The sequence below is a fragment of the Pristis pectinata genome, chromosome 9, assembly GCF_009764475.1.
Source record: "Pristis pectinata isolate sPriPec2 chromosome 9, sPriPec2.1.pri, whole genome shotgun sequence".
Lineage (NCBI taxonomy): Eukaryota > Metazoa > Chordata > Chondrichthyes > Rhinopristiformes > Pristidae > Pristis > Pristis pectinata.
Window position 1 is genome coordinate 29737247 of NC_067413.1, and position 11932 is coordinate 29749178.

An 11932-nucleotide genomic window follows, 5' to 3' on the forward strand; every position below is an offset into this window, starting at 1 on the left:
TGGTTCACTTATCCTTCCACTGAATTTGGAGGATTTTGTGCAGTAGGCGCTGGTGGTGTCTCTCCAGTGCTCTGAAGTGCCAGTTGTAGTGGTCCCATGCCCCTGAAGTGTCCAGGAGAATGAGAACTGCTGTTGCCTGATAGACCTTGAGCTTCTGCCAGGTTTAAGGTGGTGACCTTCAATCGACCAAAGGCTGAAAGCAATGCTGACTTCCATCAGTGATGCCTGCCCTCCGCTGAGAGTTGGCTCCTGATATACGGGAAGTGAGTGGTCCATGCTGTGGATCGCTCTATCGCAGGTTGGTGTTGTACAGCGGGACAAGTCGGTGTTGGACCCTTGTTTTGTGGACTTTCAGTTATTAAGTGTAAGACTATTCTCTTTCACAAGCTTCAGTCATCAAGCTGATGGTGACGAGGAACTCAGGCTCTGATTGGACACATACACTTGGAGACTGAAATTGGGGCAACCTTAGTTGTGGGTGGGAGCTACATACATAAAACTGTTTCCCAATTTTTTCTGTAAATCAGTTCCACTCCAGTTTGTTGCAGTCAAGGTGCCGTATCAATGGTAGGTGGATTGAGGAAAGTGTTGGGGCACAGTGACACAGTCTGCATTCGGACTGGGTCTGTGGTGGACCTGTTGGTTAAAATTAGCACAGCAACATGAAACAGACACAAGATGGAGACAAATTCCTGTGAGGAGGATACTCTACATCCTCCTTGATTGACTGGATCAAAGGCCTCTGTGGGATCAACAAACCCATGTACAGTGGCTGGTGCTGCTCACTGCACTTCCCTCAGAGTTGTCACATGGTGACGATTCTGTTCACTGGGCTTCCAGAGGGATGGAATCCACATTGCAATTCAGGACGCACCTGATCAGCCCCTGGCTGGAAGCACTTCTGTCAGTGACTCTCCCTGTGCCAGTCAGCAGGGAGACCCCTCTGCCATTTCCACAGGCAGATCTATTTTCTTTCTTGAAGATAGTCATAGTTAGATTGTCTCTGAAACCTCCTGGTCTGAGGCTGTGAATTTGGGATTAAAGTGACCCTCTGCCAAGTTTTAGAATGTCAGTGGGATGCCACCTCCCCCCAGGGCTCCCTGTTGACTTATGGTCTTTTGGACCTAATCTGCCTGGGACAGAGATGAGACTGGACCAGAATGTTTGTTGTGCTATGGAGGTGAGGACAGAATTAAGGTTAAAGAGTTCTGCAGTGTGTGCTGACCCCCTCTGATCCTGATAAGGTCACCTTCTCTGTTCCTGACTCCCAGCAGGGTAGGCCTCAGGTGTCTGGGCCAGAGATCCTTGCTCAAACAATGACTGGTGCCTGTGCTAGGATCCAGAGTGTTACTGTTGAGGTCTTATTTATATTTATGCCTCTGGCAAAACAGGGTGTTGGGTATGAAATGGCCATGCTCCAAGCATTTTGAACAAGTGTTCTAATGCTACCAACCTATGCATGGCAGCACACCCCAATAACCATTGCCACAATTATCCTCAAAACTGGTGCCCCACAAGGCTGTGTCCTCAGCCCCTTACTTTACTCCCTACACATCGACTGCATGCCAGATTCTGCTCTATCTCCATCTACAAGTGTGCAGATGACATCACTATAGTGGGCTGAATCTCAAATTACGATGAGGTGGAGTATAGGAAGGAGATAGCCTAATGGCATGGTGTCATGACAACAACTTTCCCTCAGTGTCGGCAAAACAAAAGAGCTGGTCATTGACTACAGGAAGGGGGACGGTGCACACACTCCTGTTTACATTAATAGTACTAAGGTTGAGAGGGCTGAGAACTTCAAGTTCCTAGGAGTGAACATCATCAATAGCCTTTCCTGGTCCAACCACATAGATGTCACAGCCAAGAAAGCACACCATTGCTTCTAGTTCTTGAGGAGGCTAAAGAAATTTGGCATGTCCCCTTTAACTGACATCAATTTTTTATAGATGCTCTATAGAAAGCATCCCATCAGGATGCATCATGGCTTGGTATGACAATTGCTCCAAGACCGCAAGAAACTGCAGAGAGTTGTGGACACAGCTCAGCTCAGCACATCACGGAAACCAGCCTTCCCTCCATACACTCTGTCAACACTTGTCGCTGCCTCAGTAAAGCAGCCAATATAATCAAATACCCCACCCACCCTGGACATTCTCTCTTCTCTCCCCTCCCATCAGGCAGAAGATACAAAAGCCTCAAAATACGTGCCACCAGGCTCAAGGACAGCTTCTATCCTGCTGTTATAAGACTATTGAACGGTCTCCTTGTACAATAAGATGGACTCTTGACCTTAAATCCAGGGTTCAAGTTACTTTATTGTCATTTACCCATATGCTATAAAAACACATGGAGGAATGAAATGTCATTTCTCCCAGATTCACACAACAGAGGACATACATAAAACAGAAGACATACAATAAAAGCAAACAAAAAAATTGTGCAAGTACAAATAGTGCAAAAAATGGTATATACAGAATACAATTTACTGCAGAGTTAGTGCAAAACTGAGTTAGATGAAGAAAATACTGAACTCTGTGTTACACTAATTGTATAAACATGATCAGCAGCAGCCAAAGTGTGCAAATGCCGTTTTGCAAACCAGGGCTTTTGACGTGGCATTTGTCTGAAACTGTCTCCAGGGTATTCAGGAGCCTGACAGCCTGGGGGAGAAAACTGTTGTGCAGTCTAGTAGTTCTGGCCCGGATGCTCCGGTACTGCTTGCCAGACGGCAGTGGGACAAATAGGTTGTGGCATGAATGAGAAGGATCATCTATGATTCTGCAGACCTTGTGTGTGCATCATGTGTTGTAAATATCCAGGATGGAGGGAAGAGGTACTCCAATGATCTTTCCAGCTGTACTCGCAATTCTCTGCAAAGACTTACGGTCAGAGATGTTACAGTTACCGTACCAGGCAGAGATGCACCTGGTCAGGACACCCTCAATGTTACCCCTGTAGAATGTGGTAAGGGTGGGGGAGGGCAGGTTTGCTCTTTTCAGCCGCCCTAAAAAGTGGAGACGCTGCTGTGCCTTCTACCTCATTATAGCCTTGCACCTTATTGTCTGCCTGCACTGCGCTTCCTCTGTAACTGTAACACATTATTCTGCATTCTGTTATTGTTTTCCCTTGTACTACCTCAATGCACTGATGTGATGAAATAATCTGTATGGATGACATGCAAAACAAAGTTTTTCATTGTACCTTGGTACATGTGACAGTAATAAACTGATTTACCAGCCCACTCCTGATGACCCAATCCCAGGTGTTCCACCCTAGCAACCCAAGCCTAGTAACCACTGCTACCAACACACACCTAGCAACTTGCCTCCAGCAACTCACCTCTTGCATCCCAACCCAAACAATCTTACCCTAGTAATCCGACTTTAAGAATCTATAACTGGCAATCGAAAACTAGTAAATCACTTCTCACAACCTACCCATAACCAATCCCAAGCAACCATTGCTAGAAACTCACACTTCCAACTTCCCAAATTCCCAAATGGATTTATCAACAACTGACCTCTGGTTGTTGACTGTGATTTTAACTGCCATTGCTTGAAAGTAAGATAATTACTCATTAGACGAGAACACTGCAGGGTTGGGGGGTCTGTTTGTGCCAGCCCTTTGAAAGTGTGCTGCTATTGGTCTCACTACCCTGCTCATACTCCAGCCCTACAGATGTCTTTCCTACACCGGCCCTTGACATTGAGGTCTCCTCACTAGGTGGCAGACAAGGCCACTCAATGGCACTGTCTGTGCCTCCTGACTCTGCTTCAGCAGAATCAGTCGAGGCTGAAAGGGTAGAACAGCCTGCTCCTGTGTTAAGGTTGAGGACTGTGGTGATGGAGAATGGGAGGGGAGAACATGGTGGAGCAGAGAAGGGGAAGAGAGGGGAGAGGGTGTTGTCAGGGGGAGGCTGTATGAAGTGATTGGGTAATGAGGGTGTGGGGGAAAGGGAGATAATTCTGGATCCACTTTACATTTGCTGCTCTCTCTCTCTCTCTCTCTCTCTCTCTCTCTCTGTCTCTCTCTCCCCCACCCCCTCCCATTCTCTTATCTCCTCCTACTTCCTCTCTGAACTTTCTGTGATCAGCCGACTTGTGTTAACAGCTGGCTGTCTGTCACATGATCTTCCTCTCTGCTCCACTTCACTCAAGACTTATGGTCCTCCAGTGATCTCCCTCCCCTTCTCCCTTGTGGGAACGTACCCAGACTGAAGCCCAAACGTCTCCACTGTAAAGGCTTCTCGTTGTTCAGTTAAAGTGTTGCCTGACACACTTGCATACTGGAAGTGTGAAATTAAAATGGAAAATGCTGGAAACACTTTGCAGGTTGGCTATCATCTGTGGACAGAGAGGGAGAGGGAGAGGGAGGGAGGGAGAGAGAGAGAGAGAGAGAGATAGAGAGAGAGAGAGAGAGAGAGAGAGAGAGAGAGAGAGAGAGAGAGATAATATTTCAGGCTCATTTCCCAGAACTCAGTCACTAATGCAACATCCTCACTGGGCGGGACATACGGATAAAGAAATCTCTCCCAAACGCACTTCAGGTCCCAGCCTCTGTTGCTAACTCCACCCCTCCAGCCCCCACAAGTCCCTATGCCCATCAACCTATCTTCAATCCAGATCCACCTGTCACCTGCCAGCTCTTTATACTGACTACCTCCCCTCTACTCTTTCAGGTCAGGTGAAGGGTCTCAACCCGAAATGTTGACTGTCCATTTCCCTCCACAGATACTGACTGACCCGCTGAGTTCCTCCAGCGTTTTGTGTGTTGCTCCAGATTCCAACATCTGCAGTCTCCTGTGTCTCCGATTTCTCTCTCTGGGTCTGAGAGCAGCCACACTCCCACCACTGTCAGAGGTGGTGGGTCTCCAGTGGGGCAGAGAGTGTGTCACATCACAGGGGAGCTGGTTCTTGGACCAGGCATTAACACACACTGTCTGATGGTGGAGGAGAGCATCCCCACAATAAAATCAGACCAGAGGGAGGGGTGCATTGAGTTCACCCACACTGGTGAGAAGTGGGAGGGGCCCACCCTGAGGTGCAGCTCCCCGCAGCCTGAGCTGAACATCAGGCTCTCCGGTGGGACATCCAGGCAAGAGGCCAGTGTGAGCATCACTGGGACAAGGAGAGCCTGTGCCAGGGACCCTCGGGGCAGAAGGGGGTGAGGCTGGAAGGCTGCTGTGAGACATTGGGGCCCAGGTTGGGATGACGGAGGCCTGTGGAACACAGTGAGAGACCCCGCCCTCCTGAGCTAAAAGCTTCATGGCCACTGCATGAACAGCAAGATCCCACTAGCAGCTCTGTGAAAATCAGCTGGGGGATAATGATCAGTCCCAAATAATACTGAGGGGCAGAGGGGGAGACACCAGATGGCACCACCTTTGGCACTGCCCCTCCCACAGTGTGACACTCCCTCAGTACTGCCCCTCCCACAGTGTGACACTCCCTCAGTACTGCCCCTCCCACAGTGTGGCACTCCCTCAGTACTGCCCCTCTCACAGTGTGGCAGTCCTTCAGTACTGTCCCCCCACAGTACGACATTCCCTCCGTACTGCCCCTTTTTTAATATATGAAAAAAAACATTTATTAACTAAATGCACTACAAAAGGACAACCAGTGTCAATACACTGCAACTAGTACAGAAAGAGAAGAAAATAAACTAAGCAGCTACATAACTACAGCAAAACAATGCAAACAAAACGCCTACAAAATGCACACGCAACACAACACCCGCTAAGCGCACCACGCAACACTTCATCCATACTGCGCCTCCCGCAGTGTGGTGCTCCCTCAGTACTGCCTGTCCCACAGTGCCGTGCTCCCTCAGTACTGCTCCTCCCATAGTACGGTGCTCCCTCAGTACTGCCCCTCCCACAGTGCGGTGCTCCCACAGCGCGGTGCTCCCTCAGTACTGCCCCTCCCATAGTACGGCACAGTACTATCGGAGGGGGACTCACAAGGCCATGGACTGAGTACGGGGGTCTAAGACAGTTGTGCAGAGACTGTGATCACAGCTGGTTGACAGACCAGCCCCGACAACCTGGGTGGCTGTGATAAAGCTGGGATATTGTGTGTCTGATCCCAGGGATTCCCTGTCTGGGGAAGGGACAAAGAAACAAACGGAATGACTGCTCTCACACAAGAGCTGCTGACAGAATTAGATGGCAAGGCGTCAGGCAGACTGAGGGCTGCTCACCTCCTTCAGGACATGGTCAGCCTGGAGGAAAACCTCCCAGGTCGGTCCCTGCAGACCACAGCAGCTGCTCCAGTCCCTTATAATCCTACTCCACTACAGGTCTTACTTCACCCCAGTCAACAAACAACTCCAGGCTTTAGTCCACCCCAGTTCTGTGCAATCCAATTCCGTTTATCCACTCCAGTCAATCCAGTCCACTCTACTGCAGCCCAGGAATAACAATTCTGGAAACGCTCAGCTGGTCAGGCAGCGTCTGTTTAGAGAGAAACAGACTAATGTTCCCGGTCAATGACCTTTTATCAGAACTACTGCAGTGCAGTCCAGTGCTGGTAACCCAGTCCTGTTAATCCAGCTCAGTTACTCCCGCATAGTCCAGTCTGGTTAATCACCCAGTGAAGCCCACCCCTCTCCAGTGGTCCATCCCAGTCAAGTGGTCCACTCCTGTCCAGTTCACCGGTGAGCTGGAACTCAGAGACAGTTCAGGGATGTGATGTGAGGAGACCTGTGTTGGACGCTGGGGATCCACACAAGAGGAGATCCCACTAGGACTTTGGGAATTGAGAAGTGGAATATAAGTCAATCCAAGTGAGAAACAGGAAGACAGACTGCAAGCCTCTGTGGGTTTTTAATAATGAAAAGTAGCTAAGGTTAATGTGGGTCCCTGACACATGGAGACAGGAGAAATTATAACAGGAAGTCAGAAAAGAGCGGAGAAATTAAACAAAAACTTTGTTTCTGACTTCGCAGAAGAGAATTCAGAAAAGCTTCCAGAGAAGGCGGGGACTGACAGGAATAGAGCGACTGAGGAATTAGCATCAATGGAGACCAGTACTGAGGAAATGGATGAGTCTGGAGGGTGATGAATTCAGGACCAATGACCTGCACCTTTTGAAGAAGGTGACGATGGAGAGAGTAGATGTTGCTTGTCATCTTCTAGAATTCCACAGATTGTAGAACAGCTCTCACAGATCGGAAGGCAGTGAATGAAGCCCACTACTTATAAAGTAGACAGTGACAAACTAGAACAACAGGCCAATCAGGGGCAGGGAAGATGCTGGAATCTATTCTTAAGGAAGTGGTAGCAAGACCATTAGAGAACGACAATGGGAGTGGGCAGTCACCATGGAAAGGTGAAAGGGAAATGGTATCTGACAAATCTGTGACAGCTTTTGAGTTTACACCTAGCAGAATATATATGTGTAAACCAGTGGGTGTGCTGTATCAGAAACCTTTGAAAAGATGCAACACAAGGGATTATGTCCGGGGGTACAGTTGAGGGTGCAGTCTGTGGTACAATTGAGGGTACAACCCAGGGTACAGTCAAAGGTACAGTTGGGGGCACCGCCTGGGGAAGTCAGGGGTACAGTTGAGGGTAGGGTTGAGGGTATAGTTTGGGGTATAGGGGAGTGAGTGCAGGGTGAGGGAGGGGCAAGGGTGAGGGGGTGAGGGCAGGATGAGGGTGAGGGAGGGAGAGGATGGGGTGAGAGAGGGGATGGGGCGAGGGAGGGTAAGGGTGAGCTCACAGTTACCTGGGTCAGCTGCAGCTGAAGAGAACAGAACAAGCAATCAGCCGCTGGCAGTGGGACGAAGCAAACGGAAACATTTCTCTTGTTAGCTCAGCTTGTGACCATACCAAGACAACTTGTTTTCTCACCAAACAAATGATTGTCTCTTCCATGGAATATTTCAGGATTACATATGACAGATGGAATTTCCTGGATTCTTCTCAAAAGTAGCCTTGTTTCTTAAAAATGATGGTGAAAGTGGAGGGGCAGGTCAGTGGGGACAGGGTGGTCAACTCCAATAGCTCATCCAACCAACGGCACTGGAACTAATCAGCAGGAAAGACAAGGAAGAGCCTGGACATGGGGGAGAAAGAGACAAGTCACAGGGCAATGGAGTGAGACCTCACAGAACATTCTAGAAAGAGATATCACTCAGTGTTTGTAGACAGGTACTGGACACTGGAGAGAGTTGGCACTGGGTACTAGAGAGAGACACCACTGGGGATATCAGTGGGTGAGGGAGGATCACTGGACACTGGGAAAAGGAGAGGGATCGTGGATGAAAGAGAGAGGATGTGAGGGGGATCTCTGTCTGAAAGGGGTGGAGCAGAAACCCACACCACAGGAGGTGGGACCAGTGACCATTGGGACCAATGACTATTGGGACATCAATTAGTCTGGGACAGTGCTGGGCTCCTGCTGGCTGCTCTCTCCACACCTGGTTCCCCCCTACACTCTGCCCTGTACCCTGACTCCCACCCTCCCACCCAACCAGTCTGGAATTCCTCCATCCTAACAATTTCTCCTCAGGTTCCTACTGTCTAACCTCCCCCCACCTCCGGTATCTCCCCTCCCCTCCCTCTCCCTCCCTGTCTCTCCCCTCCCCGTCTCTCCCCTTCCACAACCCCACCCCTCGGAGATGTCTCAAGATTGGCCTTTGGGGCACAGGCAGATTCTGTGAAGATGCTCTCAGGGGCAATATATCTTGGCAGTGTTCAGGGAGGGAATGCAAGGCAGCCTGTGGGGCAGCTGACCCACAGCTGGAGGGGTGGAGGGGTGTGTCCTCCCTGGGACAACAATAGTGACCACCCCCAGCCCTGACCCTCTGCAGCTGGATTCCCAGCCTTGGACAAATGTTGAGCATGAGATCAGCGGTGAGCAGGTGTCAGTGGAGCCCAGTCTCACTGCCCCTGCTCCCACCCTTCCTCCAACACCCAGTGGTCAGGTAAAGGTGCCTGTTCCAACACAGTGTGGTCAGAGCACAGTGACCTTCCCTAGGACACTCTGGTGTCTGGTGTCCATTGTCTTCCAGGGATCAAGCCTGACCCTGACCCTGACCCTCACACTGACCCTGAACCTGACTGTCACTCTGATCCCAACCCTCACCCTTACCCTAACCCCAACTGCCCTGAGGTACTAGGCAGAGTGCAGACCTGTGGGAGCGCAACACTGCCACAGGCACTCATACCACTGTCCACTTGCTCAGGACCAGGGGCACAGAGCAGAGGAAGAACCAGATTCCCCTCCCCACCCTCAGCTATTGGTGTTCTGGGCAGAGTAGATTGCTGGTTGTGGGATCTTGCTGTGCACATCCTGGTTTGCAACACCATGATGGTGAGAGACCCAAGCACGTGAGCCCCTGGGACCTTGGGTGATGGAGACCTATATCTCCGGGCTCCACCCTGAGCGATGGGTACATGAATCTCCAGGCAATGGATACCTGAATCTCCAGTGCTCCACCCCAGGCGATGGATACCTGAATCGCCAGTGCTCCACCCAGGGCGATGGATACCTGAATCTCTGGGCTCCACACTGCTCAGGTGAACTCCCCACATGGGTGTGGTGAGTTGGGTCAATGACCCATCACTCCCAGATGAGTTCAATGCCTTTTATGCACACTTTGAAAGGGAGAATTATGACACATCCACATGAGCCCCCATATCTCCGGATGATCCTGTAATCTCAGTCTTTGAAGCCAACGTCTGGGCATCCTCCATCCACAAAAGGCATCTGGTCCAGACGGTGTACCTGGTCGAGTATTAAAGATCTGTGTGGGCCTACTAGCTGGAGTATTCATCTCTCACTTCTGTGGTCTGAGGTTCCCAACTGCTTCAATAAGGCATTTATTGTACCGGTGCCCAAGAGAAGCATGGTGACCTGCCTCAATGACTACTGTCCGGTAGACTTACATAAACCACAATGAAGTGTTTCAAGAGGTTGGTTTTGATGCAAATCAACCCCTGCCTCAGAGATGACCTAGATCCACTTCAATTTGCCTACTGCCACAACAGGTTAACAGCAGATGCGATTTCTCTGGCTCTTCACTTTGCTCTGGACCATCTGTACAACAGGAACTGATATGTCAGGCTGCTGTTCATCAACTACAGCTCAGCGTACAACAAAATCATCCCATCCAAACTCATCATCAAGCTTTGAGACCTGGGCCTCTGTGATTCCCTATGCAACTGGATCCTCAACTTCCTCATCGGCAGACTTCAATTAGTGAGGATTGACAACAACATTTCCTCCTCACTGACCATCAACACAGGTGTACCTCAAGGCTGCGTGCTTAGCCCCTGCTCTAATCTTTATACACATGACTGTGTGGCTAAGCACAGCTCCAATGCCATATACAAATTCACCAATGACATCACTGTTGTTGGACAAATCACAAGTGGTGATGAGTCAGCATGCAGGAGCAAGATAGGACACTCAGCTGAGTGGTGCCGCAACAACAACCTCTTGCTCGATGTCCGTAAAACTAAAGAGCTGATTGTTGACTTCAGGAAGGGAAAGGAGGGTGAACATACGCCAGTCCACATTGGGGAATCAGTGGTGGAGAAAATCAACAGCTTTAAATTCCAGGACACTAACACATTGGGTGACCTGTCCAGGGCCCATCACATAGGTGCCGTCACAAGGAAGACACGCCAGCCTCTTTCATAGAAGGTTAAGGAGGTTCGGCATATCACCAAACACTCCAACAAACTTCTACAGATGTACTGTTGAAAGTATCCTGACTGGTTGCATCATGGTCGGGTACGGCAATTCGAATGCACAAGAACGTAAGAAGCTGCAGAGGGTAGTGGACTCAGCCCATTACATCACGGGCACATCCCTCCCCACCATCAGTAGCATCCTCATGAGGCACTGCTTCAAGAAGGCAACATCCATCATCAAAGATCCCCACTATCTGCTCCGTGCCATCTTCTTGCAGCTACCATCAGGCAGGAGGTACAGAAGCCTGAAGTCCCACTCCACCAAATTCAAAAACAGCTACTTCCCTTCAAACATTCAGTTCTTGAACCAACCGCCACAACCCTAATCACTACAGTTTAGCAATACTGTGACCACTTTGCACTAAATTGGACATTTTTGTTCTAATTGTGTTCTTTCTTGTATAATTTTGTATAATTTATGTTTAACTTGTGAATGTTGTCTCTGATGTTCTGTGCCTATGATGCTGCTGCAAGTAAGATTTTCATACATGTACTTGTGCATGCATGTACATATGCATATGACAATAAACTTGACCTTGACTTTGGGGGTTAAACAGTGCCTGGGTCATGGGATGGCGTCACCAGACATTCCTGTCCCAGACCTCACCCCCCTCAGTGGGGGTGCTATGCGACCCTGTCCAAAGGCCACTTCCTCCCGCCTGCCCACTTCCTATTGTCTGAGGAGCTCCTCCAGACGTCTGCTCCCTTCAGGTGCCCCCAATCATATGACGGGCTCAGCACAGCCAGAGAGGGATCACAAGACCAGCTCTGTCAGCCCGGCACATGCTGCTGTGTGAGTCTGGGTTAACCCTTGCAGAGGGGAACTGCTCCGACTGTGTGTACTGTGTGGCACTGAGTGTGTGCACCGTTTGTACACCGAGTGTGTGTACTGTGCGTGGCACTGAGTGTGTGCACCATTTGTGCACCGAGTGTGTGTACTTAGTGTGTGCTCTGAGTACATGCTCCGAATGTGTGCACTGAGTGTGTACCCAGTGTGTGCTCTGAGTGTGTGCACTGTGTGTGCTTGCATGTCTGCTCAGAGTGTGTGCTCTGAGTGCGTGCAGCGACATTGACTCCATTTTAACATTTCCTGGCTGTGTTCAGATCTCACCCTCCCTCTCTCTATAACCTCTTCCGTCCTTACCTCCTTCTGTCCAGCTCTGATCCACCCAGCGTCACTGAATTTAATTTTTCCACCACTGGAAGCCATGTCTTCTGCTGCCT